General features: G+C 38.8%; 1 pseudogene; it reads left to right on the forward strand.

Annotated features, from left to right (window-relative positions):
* Positions 1–8,131: 8,131 nt before the first annotated feature.
* LOC102970795 lies at positions 8,132–15,130 on the forward strand (annotated as a pseudogene).
* The last annotated feature ends 3,442 nt before the right edge of the window (positions 15,131–18,572 follow it).

The raw sequence follows: 18,572 nt of genomic DNA on the forward strand, positions 1-18,572 counted from the left end.
ACTTGTTCTGGGTGTGTGCCTTCCACAGCTAGTGTGTTTGCAATCTCAAGTCCACAACAATGGAATTCCCAGGTTCTGTGTTCCCTTCATGAGAAAATATGCAACTGCTTTGGGCTATTTGAAATTTCCCATTCCCACTGAAAACCTTCCACCTCTTAAATCTAAAACATCACATCCCAGTCACAACTTTTTCTCTTCACATATTCTGCACTCTCTTACTTTCATTGATACCTACCGTCAACCTCAGAGAACCTGCCTTATCTTCTTCCCTTTCTCTCCTCTTTCTGGTCTAGGCCTTTGGGATCCATCCCTTCAGATATTCTGTTGTTAACATCCATTGGCTTTGACCTTGTCGATCTCCCTTCTAATGCATAAGGACCGAAACCCCGTGGATCATTCTAACCACTGGTCTGTTCCACTAAATCTGGCGCCAGGAAGAAATGTAGTTTACAGCCCTGATGGAGCCTTTGGGGCCAATCAGCAGTCCTTTACATGCCCCTAGTTGGCCCCTTTTCCCATGACCCACAAACAACTTCACTAATTACATTTATTATTTTTCAAACTCCTTTTTCAAACCTTGTCATTCTCATTTGCAGCAGATTATCTTGTCCTCTTCTCTTTTTTTTTTTGAGTTTTATTTATTTATTTTGAGAGAGAGAGAGAGAGAGAAAGAGAGAACATGAGCAGGGGAGGGGCAGAGGGAGAGAGAGAGAGGGAGAGAGAGAGAGAATCCCAAGAAGGCTCTGCACTGTCAGTGTGGGGCTCAAACTCACCAACTGTGAGATCATGAACTGAGAGGAAATCAGGAGTCAGACTGAGGCACCCAGGCACCCCTTATATTGTCCTTTTCTTAACATAGAAAACACAAATCATTTAAAAAGAACTTTCTTATAGCCTTGTTTTCCTATATATCTACATATATATATGCCCCTTCTATCACAGAGAATGAGATATCTCACTTCCTGCCCAAAGCTAGTCCTACAATCCACATCTTTCACCCATTCAGGTCCCTGCTCTGCCTATCAGCTCTGTTTTCCCCTGTACTTTGGGGGTTTTACCCTCTGCATATGATATAGTCAAGCCTCTCCTCGTGAGAAAACAAGCCCTCTCTCAACCCTGTGTCTTTCTTAAGCAATCTCTCTAGCTTCCCTTGACCCTCACAACCAAGTTACTTAAGAGTGATCTTTGCCTCCTGCTTACTTCTTCACTCACTGTAATTTGGTTTCTTTCTCCTATCTACAAAAACTGTTCTGATGAGACCAAATTGCTGTTCATGCTGTTCCCAAATTGCTATAGCCAGTGGATATTTAGCCACTCTATCTTTCTTGATTGTTCCGTAACATTTGACACTATGGTCAACTTTTTCAAACTCTTTTCTCTCCTGGCTTTTATAACATCATATCTCTTTGTTTTTCTTCTACCTAAATAAATACTTTTGGAGACTCATCTCTTATTTCTCCACTCCTTAAATATTAGAGTACCCTCAAAGGCTTTATCCTCAGGCCTCATCAATTCTACATGCTAACTCAGTGTTACCTCTTAGGGTTTCAACGTTCACCTATACAATAACATCTCCTGACTCAACATGTCTAGACCTGATCTCACTGTGAATCCAAGACCACAAATGCATCTGAATAAAGAACAATTCTGTATGGATGTCAGTAAGATGTGTGAACACCTTAAATTCAGCACATCATTAAAAATTGAACTTGGGGGCTCCTGGGTGACTCAGTCCATTGAGCGTCTGACTTCAGCTCAGGTCATGGTCTCGCAGTTCATGAGTTAGAGCCCTACATCAGGCTCTGTGCTGTCAGCACAGAGCTCTGCCCCTCCCCCACTCATTCCCCCCTTTCTATCTCTCTCAAAAATAAATAAACTTTAAAAAACGTTTTGAACTTGAATCCACAGGACACTGTTTAGAGATGTAACATGTAATTATAAAACCAGAATGGCTCTTGACATATACACAGTTGGCCCTCAAACAATACAGAGGTTAGGGGCGCAACTCCCATGCAATAAAAAAATCCACATATAATTTTTGACTCCCCCAAAACTTAACTACTAATAGCCTACTGTTGACCAGGAGCCTTACCAATACACATATATTGTGTATGTATTATATACTGTGTTTTTACAATGAAGTAAACCAGAAAAAAAGAAAGTGTTATTTTAAAAACCATAAGGAAAAGAAAATACATTTACAGTGCCATATTGTATCCCAAAAAAGTCCATGTAAAAATAGACTCGCACAGTTCAGACCCATGTTGTTCAACTGTATTGTCATTTTTTTGTCTTAACTTTAGAGGGAGCTTTTAGGAATTAATATCCCTTACGGTAAAAAATCATGTGTCTAAAGTCGAGTGAATCTTGTAACATCTTTTTCTATATATTTTTTCCCATAGAAATATGTCCAGAAATAAATGTTCCAAAAGTTAATAATGAATATTTCTGAGTCCAAGGACTTGGGGTGACATTTAACTTTCACTTTATGTCTTCTTGTACCTCTTTAAGTTTTATAGTGAGTTTGTACAATTTTTCAATAGTTTTTAAACTAATCTCATCTCCATCTCTCTCTGTATTTCCTATTCACAAAATAACACCAAATGGTACCATCTTCTAATTTGGATGTAGTCCTTGATTTTTTTTTCTTGCACCCACCTCCTCTTGAACATGTCTTAAATCCATTCACTTCCTTTTCAGTCCCACTGCTCTATTCTAAGTAAGGACTTCATTCTTTCCAACCTCAGCTCTTGCAGTGGCTTTTTGCCTCTAGTCTCAGACCCTTCCGTTCCATACTCCATACTATTGTCAGAAGTTTGTCTCTAGAACCCAAATCCTGGCATGCCATATGCTGTTTAAAATCAGTAGCTTTCAGTAGCCTTCAGAATAAAATCTCAACGACTTGGAATGTCCTAAATGATCTACATGATCTGACCCATGTATTTTCAAAATGGTGACCTTAGACCTTAGGATCAGAGCAAGGTTCAAATCCAAATTCTCTATTTGCTCTCTGGTGACTCAGACAAGTTAATTAACCACTTTGGGGCTGTTTCTTTGCTCCCAAGCTGGAGCAAATGATACTTTGCAGAGTTGTTATGTTAGAGATAACTGCATTTAAGTAGTGGACATAACTTTAGGTGCTCAGTAAATGTAACTTATTATTTTTACTACTACTGCTTTTATTGTTTCCATATAGCCCTTGAGGAGGGACAGTGTCTTATTTACATTTATATCTCCATCTCCTGGGCCTAACATATTCAAGGAACTCAAGAAATATTTGCTAAAAAAATAGTACAGGTAATATTTTGGACTCCTCTTGGTCGCAACTGGGCCTTTGTAGACTGGCTGTGAGCCTCTAAAATTCATCAGTTAAGTCATCTGATCTTTTCCATCTGAATCCAATCATAAAGTTAGTCTTGTGTCTGCATGCAGAGATTACAGAGAATTCTTCTAGCATGCTCCCTCAGTTGATTACTTAAAAATATCAATGCCACACTGCCCGTCTGAATTTGAAAAATTCGCACAGTTCTGAGTCACACCAGATGAATCTAAAAATGTTTCTGTATATACTTGATTATATAATGTCATAGCCTCTTATTCTACAAACTTCAACATTTGTTTTCTTGGATTACTAAAATTGATTTTAAGAGTTCAGATTCTAAAGTCAGATTTATCAATCCATTTGTATTTTGACCCTCATACCCTAAGTTAAAAACCACCAACAAATTCCAAAGTGCTTCAAAGTGCAAACCAATTACGGCTTTGAGCAGTCATTAAATTAAATGCAGTGCATTATTTTGACTAAAGAAAAAAAGCATTGTCTCTGTAAATTTTTATGGAGTACTCCAAAGGCAGGGTTTTCTCATCATCCTCCGAATAAACAAAACCGTAAATTCTACAGACCAAAGAGTAAAATAAAAACAAAATTAAAAATTGGCCACACACACCTGCCTGCTTAGCTGTAACAGATGTGATTAATGTCACAATTTAGTACCCACGCAATAATGAGGTGCCCAAAGAGGACTCGGTAAAGGTAATTAATGCTAAATTCGCAGCAGTTTGATTTTTAACCTAAAAAAAAATTGTTCTAAATAGTAAATATTTTCCTATTTAATAATTAAAATGCCTTACATAGGCATGTTTTTTCCACTTCAATAGTATAAATCCAAGATTCTCCAGGGCTAACTGAATGACAATCTAGTAACATCAATGAGATACACCATACAGCTATAAATGCCACTTCTAGAATTATTAAGATGATGCCATCAGAAATCACGATCCATTCACATTATATCTTGAAATTGTTGGCTGGCCTCCCCTAGACTCTACTAACCCACATTAAAACTCAGTGGCAAGCTAAAAGTTGCATCCCCTTGTGGGGATGGATGGTGAACTTCTGAATGTACAACCTTTGATTCCAGTGGATATGGTGCTATGGTCTGAATGTTTGTGTTTCCCCCAAATTCCTATGTTGAAATCCTAACCCCCAAAGATAACGTTATTAGAAGGTAGGGCCTTTGGGAAATGACCAACTCATGATGGTGAAACCCTCGTGAATGGGTCTAATGCCCCTCTAGCAGAGGCTCCAGAGAACTCCCTAGCCTTTCTACCATGTGAGGAACACAGGGATAAAACTGCCAGCTATGAACCAGGAATAGAGCCCTCCCCAGAATACAACCATGCTGGCAACTTGACCTTGAAGTTTCCAGCCTCCAGAACTTTGAGAGATGAATTTCTGTTGTTTGTAAGCTACGCTGTCTACAGTATTTTGCTACAGCAGCCAGAACAGACTAAGACACATACAGTGATGGAAAAATCTACTTGAGTAATTTGAGATCATTATATTAGCAAAGAGCTGGAAATTACATATAGAATACATGAGAATCTAAATGGATAAAATGTAATAACTATGAATAAAAATATTACATTTCCTATGACCAATTCTATTATATAATGAAATATATTGTTGGCAACTTTGCATTAGAAAACTGGAAGAGAGGGCCTGGGTGGCTCAGTCAGTTGAGCGTCTGACTTCAGCTCAGGTCATGATCTCATGGTTTGTGAGTTCAAGCCCCATGTCAGGCTCTGTGCTGACAGCTCAGAGCCTGGAACCCACTTCGGATTCTGTGTATCCTTCTCTCTCTGCCCCTCCCAGCTTGTTCTCTCTCTTTCTCTGTCTCTCTCTCTCTCTCTCTCTCTCTCTCTAAGATAAATAAATAAACAACAAAAAAAAGAGAAGAAAACTTGAAGGAGTAATTCACTCAGGAAAGTCTACTTAAATCAATAGGAAACCATATAACAACAGTACTTTTATTTTTGTATAAAGATTTTCTTTCAGATGATCCACAGTAGCTCACAAACACTCATCCTGGATTGGTCAATAAAATGAAGGAAATTACTTAATAGTTTAAGTTAAGAAAATGACCCCTAGAATGACACTCATTACTGTAAAATGTATTCAAAGTAAAAATCTGCTCAAGTGAACATCACCAAAAGCAACATGTCCGACTTATAATGCTAACACCTCAACACAGCAGTGGCAAATATCTTTATTACTTTCAGTTTAATGTAACAAAGCTGCCTACTGATAAGTTGCCTGCTCAAGTTTCTAGAGTCAATATAAAAGGAATATAATATACAGTATCATATAATACTTTCTTGACCCCAGTTTATCCTAGAAATTTTTTCTTTTTTATAATGTGTAATAGTCTTAAAGAACTGATCTAGATACCAATAAAGTGTGACTAATTTATATTTATATTTGGTTTATAAATAATAAATTAGTGGACAATGGAGACAGATTCTGTAACAGAGCAAAGAACTCACAAAGAATGCAAGAAGTGACGAAGTGTGAGATGGGGTAGCCAGTGCAGGCTAAAAGGTGATGATGTATGAAGTGTAGCTGAAAATCCCAAGGAAGGATGAAGTGAGAGGGCAGTGATCTTGGGGTGGTGGACGTCCAACTGTAAAGTAAAAAATTTTATCTGAGAGATTATTAAAATGACCAGAAGGAAGCTGGACGACTGGTGGGGCTGAATTTTGATAAATGGATAATATATAGAATATTAAGAGCAACACTCAACAACTAAATCTTTAAACACAATATAGATGTCTTGTCTTCAAATTATCTCCTGTCTTCATGTGACTGCAGTGATACATTTTCAGTAAGCAGTCCCCAAAGACTATAATCTGCCATAATTTAACCTCCATATGTGGATTGTTTTGAAACTCAATAATGTCATAATTTACTTTTAATAAATCCTGGATCCCAAGGATTACTAATGTATTTCTAAATCTCAGTGCTGATTTGTTTTAAAGACAAGATAGTAAGCTCCATGAAGACATCTGAAACACTTCTACAGTACCTGGCATATTGTATATGATCAAAAAGTATGGACTGAGTGAGTGGATGGATGGACAGATGGATGGATGGATAGATGGATGGATAGATGGGTGAGTGGATGGATGGATGGATGGATGGATGGATGGATGAATGGATGGAAGGATGAAGTCAAGATAAATCTGCAACCAAGCAAAGTTAAAACCACACCATAGGTTTTCCACATTACAGTGTGGTAGACCAAAATAGCTCAAAGAACATAAGGCACCTGATGGGTTTTCCTGTACCATTTTTGGTGACACTCATCAAGTCATTGGACTACAGGCTGCTTAAGCCAGAGGTTGCATCTGTGGCACCATCAGCACCCAGCTCTAGGGTTATATGCAGGATCAATTAAGAAAAGTTGTTGATCCACACAAATTCATATTTGTAACAATGTTAAATGAGAAGATTTCATCTAATAACATTGCTCTTCATAAACCGGGGACTATTTTTAACTGTCTTTTTCTTTCCCGAACTATTTTAATGAACTTCTGAACCAAACTGGGTATCTTAACTCAGCATAGCTTACTATATGAATGCATCTATTTCGTTTTGAAATGTGTAAATATGGCCTATAAAGGTGTAATTCCTGGTCTACCTCTGGTCTTCCTTATTCTCATCTTAGCCTTTAACATCATCCTTCATGCCAAACTACCTAAGATATTTTTGGTCCAAGTAGACATTGGTTTCATAGTAATAGGGATTGGGAGTTAATCTGACAATAATTATTGAAACATGCCTTTTTAAAAATCTGACATCGAAATAATAGTAAAGTCTTCTATTAAAATATAAACTTTTGGGTGGCCTGGGTGGTTCAGTCTGTTGAGCATCTGACTCTTGGTTTGGGCTCAGGTCATGATCTCATGGTTCGTAAGTTTGAGTCCCACATGGGGCTCTGTGATGATGGAGCAGAGCTTGCTTGGGATTCTCTCTCTCCTCTCTCTGCCCCTTCCCCACTCGTGCTCACTCTCTCTCTCTCTCAAAATAAATAAACTGCATATATATGTATAAACTTTTGATTAATGTGTAAATTTGCTTCTATTTCAGCCTGTCTGAAATAGCCTTCCCATATTATCAACTCTGTATTTAACATTCAGGTGCTTTTACCACCACCACCCTTTGCTCCTAATATCTCTCCTTTGCATGTATCCACTTTGCGTCTCTTTCCTTATGAAAATTTTACCCTGAAAAGTCTTGTGGTCATTCCTACTCCTTCTTCACTTACACTGCAAGTAGTAAAATGGCTGTACCCCTCAAAAACAGGAGGTACTAGGAGGAAAGTTAGTAAAGCATATCCATGCTTACTGCTAATGAAAGAAAGATATAGAGACAGAGTGTTATCAAGAGGGAAATTACTACTTTTAAGAAATTGAATAAAAGTTAAAATTTGTTTTCTGGAATAACCAGGAATAATAGTAGGAATACCTGGGAATAATAGTCCTAGCACCATAACACATAGGCACTTTGGGGGAAAAAATGCACAGAATAGGTCAGAGTGCAGGGGGCAGTAAGGAAATCTATGGTCAATTAGATGCAGAGTGAAATTTATCCAAGATTTGGATTTCAAAGAGACCATATTGTTCCAATTCATCCCAGTTCTGCTCTTCACAATGAAGAAGAGAAAGTGAGCTGTCAATAGAGATCGCCTTTATTTGATATATTTACAGGATGGGTATGAAGAGGAAGTGGAGGATGCACAATGTCCCCTCTGACCTATTTTCTTGTGTCGTGTGTCATATTGTACAGGGCATGACAATCAGTATGACCAGGGTGGAGATAGCATACCTCTTCTTGGGATGCAGCAGTCATGCAGATGGCCAACAGTCATGGTATCTTCCCTTTGAAGACAAAAGAGGAGAAGGGAAAATCCTTGCCATACACAAAGAAGATGACAGGCTCTGCCTAAATACAAAAGAAGAAAGCAAGGACTTAAAAGGTACAACCTAGGCCAGTGGCCTTCATTACAAAAGGTTGGTTTTGAATTGAATGAAGTATGTGCAATCTCTTCAGAATCTAGCAATCAAGAATCTAGCAATCAAGAAAGCAATTACTTTCTTTGGGAAGTAATCCTGAAAAGTACCAGGAAAGAAGTGGGGAATTGAAAATAGAGAAAGGAAGGAGGCCAATCAAGGGTATGTTTTCAAGCAGGCTACAGTTATTAGTGACTAGAGTTTCAGTCCCACTGAAGAATCCAAGGAGACAATGAGCAATATGCCTCAGAGATAGCCCAAGCTAGGGATATTTGCCCTCCAGTTCTATCACACATTGCCCAAGAGCTACCCCCAAGGGGTCTGAATGCCTCAGCACTCCCTGCATGTCCTACCCACAGGCCAAATACACTCCAGTAGCCAGAGAAGATCTTACACAGAATCGCACATACTTGCTGCACAAAGCAGAATAGCTGGGCAGGTAAATGATGGGTACTGAGCAGATAGAACAAGGCATCAACAGCATTTGCTACCCCTAATTCCCATTAGATTGGACTCCAAAATACCAATATATTTATCATCTGATCAAAAAAATGAGGGAAGAGAAGTAAACTATCTTTGTATGAAAGAAAATGCTGCAGGTAAAAGAAGACTAGAGCATTAATTTAAAAGAAAACTTCCTTACTGTAAATTTCTTGGGCCTTTTAGAAACTAATATTAGGTTAGAACAAGGGTTGGCATTCTAAGACCCTCATGCCAAATACAACCTGCCAACTGTTTTCATACAGCTCCAAAGCAAGGGTTGTTTATATTCTTAAATGGTTGGGAAAAGGTAAGAAGAGGACACTTTCATGACCCGCAAGATATTTTCTATGATATGCAAATAGCAATGTCCATAAACATGTATTGGAACACAGCCACAGTCATTCAGTTATGCAATATCAATGGCTATGCTGTCCATGGCAGGGTTGAGTAGTTGTGACAGAGACCATACGGGCTTAAAAGCATAAGTTTTCTTCTCTGGCCCTTCACAGAAAGTTTGCCAACTATAATTTAGAACCTGACTCAGTCTCAGGTAATCTTCATGATAATAGTGATTCCCTGGGGGTGGAGGGAAGGAACAGTCTCTTTCTTTTTTTTTTTTTTTAAGGAGAATTAAAACCCCTGATTAGGCTCCATCCGTCAGTCTCTGGCTTCTTGGACAAGGATGACTGTTATCTTTTCCACCCCTAAATTGATCAGAGCAGAACAAACAGTCTCCCATTATTGCCAACATAAAACTTAAGGTTTCTCAGGGGTAAAGCATGTTCCTTAGAATGAGATTCTTACAAACAGTAATAGAAATGGAATAAACTTTAAGATTTAGAATCGCTTTTTTCCTCCAATATGAAACATAACACTTTGCAAACACCTGCTCCATTTTGAGTTTCTCCAGACATAAATTCACACTGGAAACCAACGTTTGAACCCTTGAAAAGAAGCTAATTTTGAAACAGGAGATGAAAAGATACCACCCCACAGGGTAACTAGAGAGAGAGAGAGAGTGAGAGAGAGAGGACACAACAGCAGGTGAGAGAGAGTTTAATTAATATCATTTAATCATCAGGCACCAAGCTAATACATTATCAAAGGAATAAAGATTTAGATAAACGATTGGACATAGAGCGAAAGAATTAAAACTGGTAACTTTCATCAGATCCCAAGGGAATCCAATATGCCAAGTTTAATCTGGTACCTAACCACATGGTTCCTTGTTCCGTCATGGAAACAGGGACTAGATATGTAAACCAGGTCTTTTCCAGGGAGTGTTACAGTGATCTATGGGTATGCTATAAATCAGCATTGCGTCCCTCAGGATGCCAAAGTCCATTCTCAAGGCCTTGTTTACAGGAGAACATCAGTATTCTCTGGGCACACACGTCAATGCAAAGAGAACTTTAAATAGCACAAGAGAAAAGCGTTCCTGGTAGTCATACAGCCTATGAGAAACTTTGAAGTACAAATGAGAAGTGGAAGTGAATGTTAAACGTATGCCTTGTCCTAAAACTTCATGAAAAATGAAATGTACAAGAAAAGTTGGATCCCTGCCATGACACCCATTACAGTGTAGACTAAGGCTCTGACCTTTTGGGTTATACTTACTGTGTTTTTGACACATTTGGTCAATTAAAACGGGTGAAGTGTAATTTGTTTTTCTTAAGTTTAATACAGCACGTCAATAGAAGTTAACCAAAATTTATAGTTGGAACACTAAAGCTGCCACATGCACTTAAACAAATGAACACAATTTATCACGGTTGAAATAAAGAGAACATCACGGGCATTTGACTTTATACTTCACATAAGCGTGTTGCCAAATATAGGAAAGTAAGCTCCTTCTCACACTTCCAATGGAAAAGACATTTTGGTTCACATTAAATATTGGTGTGAAAAGTCTGGCAGGTATCCAGTCCTAAGGAGTGTTAACGTTGGCACTTCCACTGTGTACTTTTACTATAAATTGTTGTAGCGTTTATTTGACATGGAATACCCAAAGGATTGATGAGCAAAGAAAGGAAGATTTTTTTTTTATTGTGCCATATTACCTTTTTCAGACATCTATACTAAGCCTTTACATCTTCCAAGTCTAAACAAGCAGCCACCTGTATTCAATCGGTGCAAGATATTTTTCATGAAACTATAGCTTGCCTTTTTATAAACCTATAAAAGCACACATTTTCCATTTTATTAGTCAGCAAAGCAGTGGTGGATTTAATAATAAAACTTATAAATGCAGTTTCTTTATAGACAGTTGAGCTTTTTTTTTTGCTTGTTTAAAATACCATGAGAACAACCAAATTTATTTCACAGTTTCTGTCTCTATCACAGAGAAACAAGGAGCTGCGATTTTGTATATCTTTACATTAAAAAAATTCACCTAGCACTCAGACCATTTATATAGCAGCCTACAGACTCCCAAAGATTTAAGAGAAACACAATACCACTAGGGGAAAATTATCTGCTACCATCAAATACATGTATTTGATTTTGACATTCATAATATGTATGTCACTACATACAGCTACAGCAGTCATGCACTTTGAATTTCTTTTTTTTTTAATTTTTTCAATATTTATTTATTTTGAGAGACAGAGAGAGACAGAGCATGAGAGGGAGGGGTAGAGAGAGAGGGAGACACAATCAGAAGCAGGCTCCAGTCTCTGAGCTCTCAGTACAGAGCCTGATGCGGGGCTTGAACCCACGAACTGTGAGATCATGACCTGAGCCAAAGTCAGACACTCAACTGACTGAGCCATCCAGACACCCCTTGCACTTTGTGTTTCTAAATAAATTTGTGTCTCTTTTTTAATTAAATATACGTATACAATATACACAATAATTAAATATATATATGCGCAGAATCTCGCTATTATAAAGTGAAATTTTAAGGTAGCAATACGTAACCCATATGATATTGGTAAGATTTAAAACAGTGGTACACCTATCGATGAGGGAGATATAGGAGAGTATGCTGGAGGAAGTATGGATTGTTACAGCCTTTTGGAAAAACAGTCTGGCAATATCTGCTAAAATATAAATCACATACACTTTTCTTTTCTTTTTTTAAATTTTTTTAAAAGTTTATTGATTATTGGGAGAGAGTGCGAGCCAGGGAGGTAGAGAGAGAGAGAGGGAGGCACTGAATCAGAAACAGGCTCCAGGCTCTGAGCTGTCAGCACAGGGCCCGATGCGGGGCTCCAACTCAAGAACCATGAGATCGTGACCCGAGCCAAAGTCGGACGCTTAACTGAATGAGCCACGCAGGCGCCCCAAATCACATACACTTTTCAAATCAACATCTTTGTTACCGGTAATCTGTATCATAGAAATAAAATACTAGTATATACGGATAGTTAATGCAGTTTTTTTAGGGCAGGGACAAAAAATGGGGGTGGGGGGAGTGAATGTCTATTAATGGGTAAAAGTTTTAATAAGCTGTGGTTAAAAACATTCCATGAAATAACATACAGCAATTACAAGGAATTTTATGAATCTATAGTCAATGATTAAAAAGATTCCCACAACACACTTTGGGACTGCCTGCCCTTGGCCCCTACAGTATTAATAAAAGACATTTTTATTTTGTAGCTATTGAAACATCTCATAATTAGTTCCTAAAATAAATGTTAGCTTCTGGGGTGCCTGGGTGGCTCAGTCAATTAAGTGTCTGACTCTTGATTTCAGCTCGGGTCATGACCCCACAGTCATGAGACAGAACCCCACATCGGGCATTGTGCTGACAGTACAGAGCCTGCTTGGGATTCTCTTTCTCCCTCTCTCTCTGCCCCTCTGTCTCTCTCTCGCTCTCTCCCTCTTTCAAAAATAAAAATAAATAGACTTAAGAAAAGGAAATGTTAGATTCACCATAAAGTAGAGGAAGTAAATACATTCTTAAGTTCTGGAAAAAATAAAATAAAATAAAATAAAATAAAATAAAATAAAATAATACACACAAACAAAAAACGATGTCTACAACATGCTGTTAAATGAGAAAGGCAAGAGACAGAGAAAAATATATATCATCCTACCTTTCTAAACCAAACAATACCAAAATATTTAAATACATATATAACTCTAAATGTGTGTGAATATATGTAAACATGTATGTGAATATAATCATATGACCACAAATTGAAGTAGGCCAAGATACATACGAGGTTGGTAACATTGATACCTAGGGCTATTCAGCTGGTGGGAGAAGAGATAATGAACAAAAAGAAAATTGCGGGTTTTTTTAAGTTTATAAAATAAAAACAAAATTATTATATGATCATCTTTTGCTAAAATCTTTGGGGAAAGGAGTGTATGTGTATGTTTCTAAAAAAGGTACATGAAACAATAATCATCAAAACATTGATGGTATTTTTCCCCAATGTGCAGAGATTTTGGATATTTCCTTTCTCTTTTGTTGGCTGATTTTTTTTTAAGGTTTATTTATTTTTGAGACAGAGAGAGACAGAGCATGAACGGGGGGAGGCTCAGAGAGAGAGAGAGACACAGAATCTGAAACAGGCTCCAGGCTCTGAGCTGTCAGCACAGAGCCCAATGCAGGGCTCGAACTCACGGACCGTGAGATCATGACCTGAGCAGAAGTCGGACGCTCAACCGATTGAGCCACCTAGGCGGCCCTGTTGGCTGATTTTTTTAAACAAGGATTGTTATTATATACGATGAAAGGGCTATTTGCATTGGAGAGAAAAAACTAAGAACTATAGAAAGAATATACTAGCTTAAATTTCTCTAAATAAAAATACTCACTATGGGAGAAATTTTTAAAGCTTGAAATGCAAAAAAAAAAAAATCTTACTTTTCAAAGGAAAAAAAACGGGAAAAAGTCATGAGGAAAAGGATGTGGTATATGCCACCAATAGGTCTCACTATCCATTCTCCCCCTTTGTTTGCCATTATGAGATTGTCTTTGTGTTTCATCCGGACAAACTGGCACTGAGACTAAACACTGTATTTTGCATTCTCCTTACAGGTAGGAATGCAGGAAGGTGCCTAAGTTCTGCCAGCTGATTATAAGCAGAAGTGAAGTATGCAATCCTCAGGCCTGGAACATGGAAGCGGCAGCGTGAGCCACATGCAACCACACAGACCAGAGCAAGCCCAAGGGACTACAGAGAGCAAGAAAAGGCAAGGTTATCATATCATAACCCCAGACTGCATATGTTTGAATTGGCACAAATACACTTTTATTGTTTCAAAGTCGCCGCCACTTTATTCTTTACGTTGTGAACAGTCAATACACTCTACAACAACAGAGGTGCGTACCTAGGCATGAGCTACCTTAACAAAACTTAAAATAGCAAATATTAATTCAGTGGTCAGTTGGTGATCAGCAAGAAAACAGATACAGTGGGCTGGAAAGTTGGTGATCCTTCTTGTCATGGTAGATGACGTGATAAACTGACTCTCAGATTAGCTGTGGACTATAATATCTTACGAATACAGATCACATGCAGATAGAGCTTATGAGTGAGACCACCTGGGAAAAAACTATCAAAATACGGGTAAGAATTGGCTCTTTCTTGCCAAGTTTGGCAGTCCTGCAGGAGAGATCAGTTCAAGAGAATTAGAAGATATTTCTGTAGAGGCAGATTTTGCAGGAGATAAGACTGGCCCAGCCCTCTTCAAAACACCACTGAGAATGGGGACGGTGTAGAGGCAAAGATAGGGCCTTTTGCCTTCTCATCCAAGACTCCCCTTTCAAATGACCAGCCTTGTCCCGGGTGGGCAGAGGCAGCAGCTTCCAGGGTGGCCTGGGCGCCAGCATGAGTGTGGTCAGCGGCTACAGTGGGGCCAGGGAAGTGGGCAGGATCACGGTTGCATCAGTGAACCAGAGCCTGTGGAGTCCCCTTAAGCTGGAGACAGACCCCAGTATCAAGGCCGTGTGCACCCAGGAGAAGGAGCAGATCAAGACCCTCAGCAACAAGTTTGCCTCCATCGATAGGGCTGGCACCTGGGGCAGAAGAACAAAATTCTGGAGACCGAACGCAGCCTCCGGCAGCAGAACACAACTCGGAGCCACAGGGACATGTTCTAGAGATACACCAGCAACCTTCAGCAGCAGCTGGACATATTGGACCAGGAGAAGCGAAAGCTGGGGTTAAAGCTTGGCAGCAGGCAGGGGCTGGTGGAGGACTTCAAAAAGCAGTACCAGGAGATCAAAGAGCACGCTGTCGCTGATGCAGAGCAGTGCAGGGAGCTGTCCGTGAAGTTCACCAATGCCAAGCTGGCACGGCTGGAGGCACCCAGCAGTGAGCCGAGTAGGACATAGCATGGTAGCTATGCGAGTACAAGGAGCTCGTGAACATCAAGCTGGCCCTGGACATTGGAGATTTCCACCTACTGCAAGCCCTTGGAGAGCGAAGAAAGCTAGCTGGAGTCTGGGATGAGAACATGAGTATCTATACTAAGACCACCAGTGGGTACTCAGGTGGGCTGAGCTCAGCCTACAGGGTCCTCGTGAGCCCTGATCTCAACTATGCCCTGAGCATCTTCTAGTCTGGCGGGGGCTCCAATTTCTTCAGCTGCGTCAGCTCCTCCAAGGCGGTGGTTGTGAGCAAGATAGAGATCCGCCACGTGAAGCTGGCATCCAAGTTGTCTGGTATCCTGTCCACCTGAACAGCCACTGAGGTCTCTCCCAGCCACCCCTCTCATGGCGGCCATAGAGCCTTTGGGGGAAGGAGCTGTGCTGGGGACTGTCAGAAACAGGAGGACCCACCTGAGGCTCCGCTTCAGTCCTCAGCCTGCCAGCGGGAGGAGTCTAGTGCCCTGGATACCCCATCTTGCTCATGTCCCCACCTAAAAGCCAAGTCAAGGAGCCTGGGTGACTCAATCGTTAAGCATCCAATTCTTGATTTGAGCCCAGGCATGATCTCAGGGCAGTGAGATCGAACTCCACATGGGGCTCAGGACTGGGCATGAAGCCCACTTAAGATTTTCTCTCTCTCTCTCTCTCTCTCTCTCTCTGCCCATCCCCTGTGTGTGCTCTCTCTCTGTCTCTCAAAATACACATTTAAAAACTAAAAATATAAAAAAAATAATAAAAGCCAAAAGCCAACTCAAGTGCCTTTTCCCAAATAAAGCCTCAGATGGCTCTTCCAAACTTCACACAAAAAAAGTATAAAGACACAAAATAATAAATAACAAAGGAGAAATAAATTGACAAAATTTCGAAAACCATGAGTCCACGCTGTGTAATTCTATGAAAATAAATGTGAAAACCCAGCTAAAACTGTCAATTTCATACAAAATACATTTATCGAATTTGACCTTCTCTGTCCAGGTATTAGTTTTCCATTGCTGCCATAAAAAGTCACCACAAACTTGTGGCAGAAAACACCACGTATTTATTATTTTATAGTTCTTAAGACAGAAATCCACTATGGGTCTCACTGAACTAAAATCAACATGTCAGCAGGGTGGTTCCTTTTATGGAGGTTCTAGAAAAGAATCTGTTGCTGGCTCATTCACGTGTTGGTAGAAATTATTTTCTTGTGGGTGTATGAACAAGGTCCTTGTTTTCTTACTGGCTGTCAGTTAAAGGCTATTCCCTGCTTCTAGAAGCCACCCATATTCTTTGGCTCATGGTCCCTTAATCCATCTTCAAAGTCAGCAATAGTAAAACATTGTATCTCTCTGACCCAGCAAGAAAAAGTTATTTACTTTTAAATTCTCAAAAAAGTAGGCAGTTCAGGATAATCTCCTCATCTGGAGGTCCCTACCCTTAATCACATCTGCAAAAATAACCTAGTCATAGGTTCTGGGGGTTAGGGCATGGATATTTTGGGGGCCATTGTTCTCCTATCACAGATTCAAGTATGCATTTCTTATATATATATATAAAAATTTCGGATGAAATTTCAAAAGAGAAATGGAGAACTGGCCCTCAAAAATGACCATGTGCAGATAGTTTCACAGGGGAGCTCAGTCAAACCTTCAAAGTGGAGATAATCCAATGTTATATAAATTTTTCTAAACATAGACGTTTCCAAAAATGCTTTTACAAAAAAGAAGTATCAATACATAAACCTAATAACATAGCATAGTAAAGAAAAACAGAAACCAATCTTACCTTGGAATATTGAGGCAAAAAATCTTAAGCAAAATATTAGGAAATAGAATCCAACCGCTCATTTAAAAATTAATATATCACGGGGGTGCCCAGGTTGCTCAGTTGGTTAAGCTTCCAACTTCGGCTCAGGTCATGATCTCACAGCTTGTGAGTGCGAGCCCCGCGTCGGGCTCTGTGCTGACAGCTCAGAGCCTGGAGCCTCCTTCATGTTCTATGTCTCCCTATCTCTCTGCCCCTCCCCCGCTCATGCTGTCTCTCTCTGTCTCTCAAAAATAAATAAACGTTAAAAAAATTAATATATCATGACCAGTTTATTACATGAATGCAAGAGTGATTTGATATTAAGACAGTGGCTCAGACAGTTAAGTGCCTGACTCTTGATTTCAGCTCAGGTCATGATCTCACGATTTGTGAGATTGATCTTTGCATTGGGCTCTGCACTGTCAGCGTGGAGCCTGCTTGGGATCCTCTCTCTCCCTCTCTCTGAGCCCCTCCCCCACTCATGCACGTGGGTGCACACTCTCTCTTAAAACAAATAAATGAAACTTAAAAAAAAAAGAAAGCCATTACTATGATCACCATCTGAAAAGATTGTTTAAAATTACTTGACTATGACATAGACACTGAAAAAAATGCAACTAAATTCAAAAGTCGTTTCTGATAAAATACTTCATAAAATAGAAAGCCATAGATGTTTCTTTAAATTAATAAAATAAATTTCCCTCAATCTTAAAGCCAGCATATTATTTATTATGTAGACACTAGAAGCATTTGCACTAAGATCCAGAATAAGGCAAAATGCCTGCTATTCTTTTTAACTATTTAACACAGAATCAGACTTACTAGCTAGTGCAATGAAACAGGAAAAAAGAATTTGAGATAAAAGAATCAGAAAAGAAATAAAATCATCTCTACTTTCACCTGGTATAATACTTTACTTGGAATATCTGAATCAATGATAAAATTATTATAAATAAAATAATTCAGTAACTTAGCAAGATACAAGATTATACAAAATTTTGCAGCCATAATATATATAAGTAATAACCAATCAGAAGATATAATGACAGAATAAAGACATCAACAAAAATAAAAATAAACATTTTGTAAATTAACAGTTATGTACAAACCCTATATGGGTGACATGGCAAACACCCTATAAGAAAAAAGGAAATTGAATGAATGGACTCTTCATTAGAATCACTGAACTGAAAACAGGTATCAGGTCTCCTCCTAGTTAATATGAATGTAATGTGATTTTCTAAAAAAATATATAAATGAGATTTTTTTTCTAGAATTAGATAAGTTGGCTCTAAAATCCATGTATGTATTCAAATGCATTTAAAATTATATGATAAGCCACTTATTAAAAAAAAAAAAAAAAGCCAAGAGGAAACTAATTAGCTCTCCTATGTACCAAAACATGGCATATGAGCAAACAGCCAACCAAATACAACAGAAAGGAAAGTTTAAAAATAAACACAACTACATATGGAAATTTAGAATATAATTGAGACAGCATTTCACACCTGTGAGGACAAGATGAACTCTTTAATAAATAGTGTTGTGACAAATGGATAGTCATTTGGAAAAAGAAAATATGTAAGAGAAAAAAGATAAATGCCAATCTAGGAGAAAACAC

This window comes from Panthera tigris, chromosome B1 (assembly GCF_018350195.1).
Source record: "Panthera tigris isolate Pti1 chromosome B1, P.tigris_Pti1_mat1.1, whole genome shotgun sequence".
In the NCBI taxonomy this organism is placed as follows: domain Eukaryota; kingdom Metazoa; phylum Chordata; class Mammalia; order Carnivora; family Felidae; genus Panthera; species Panthera tigris.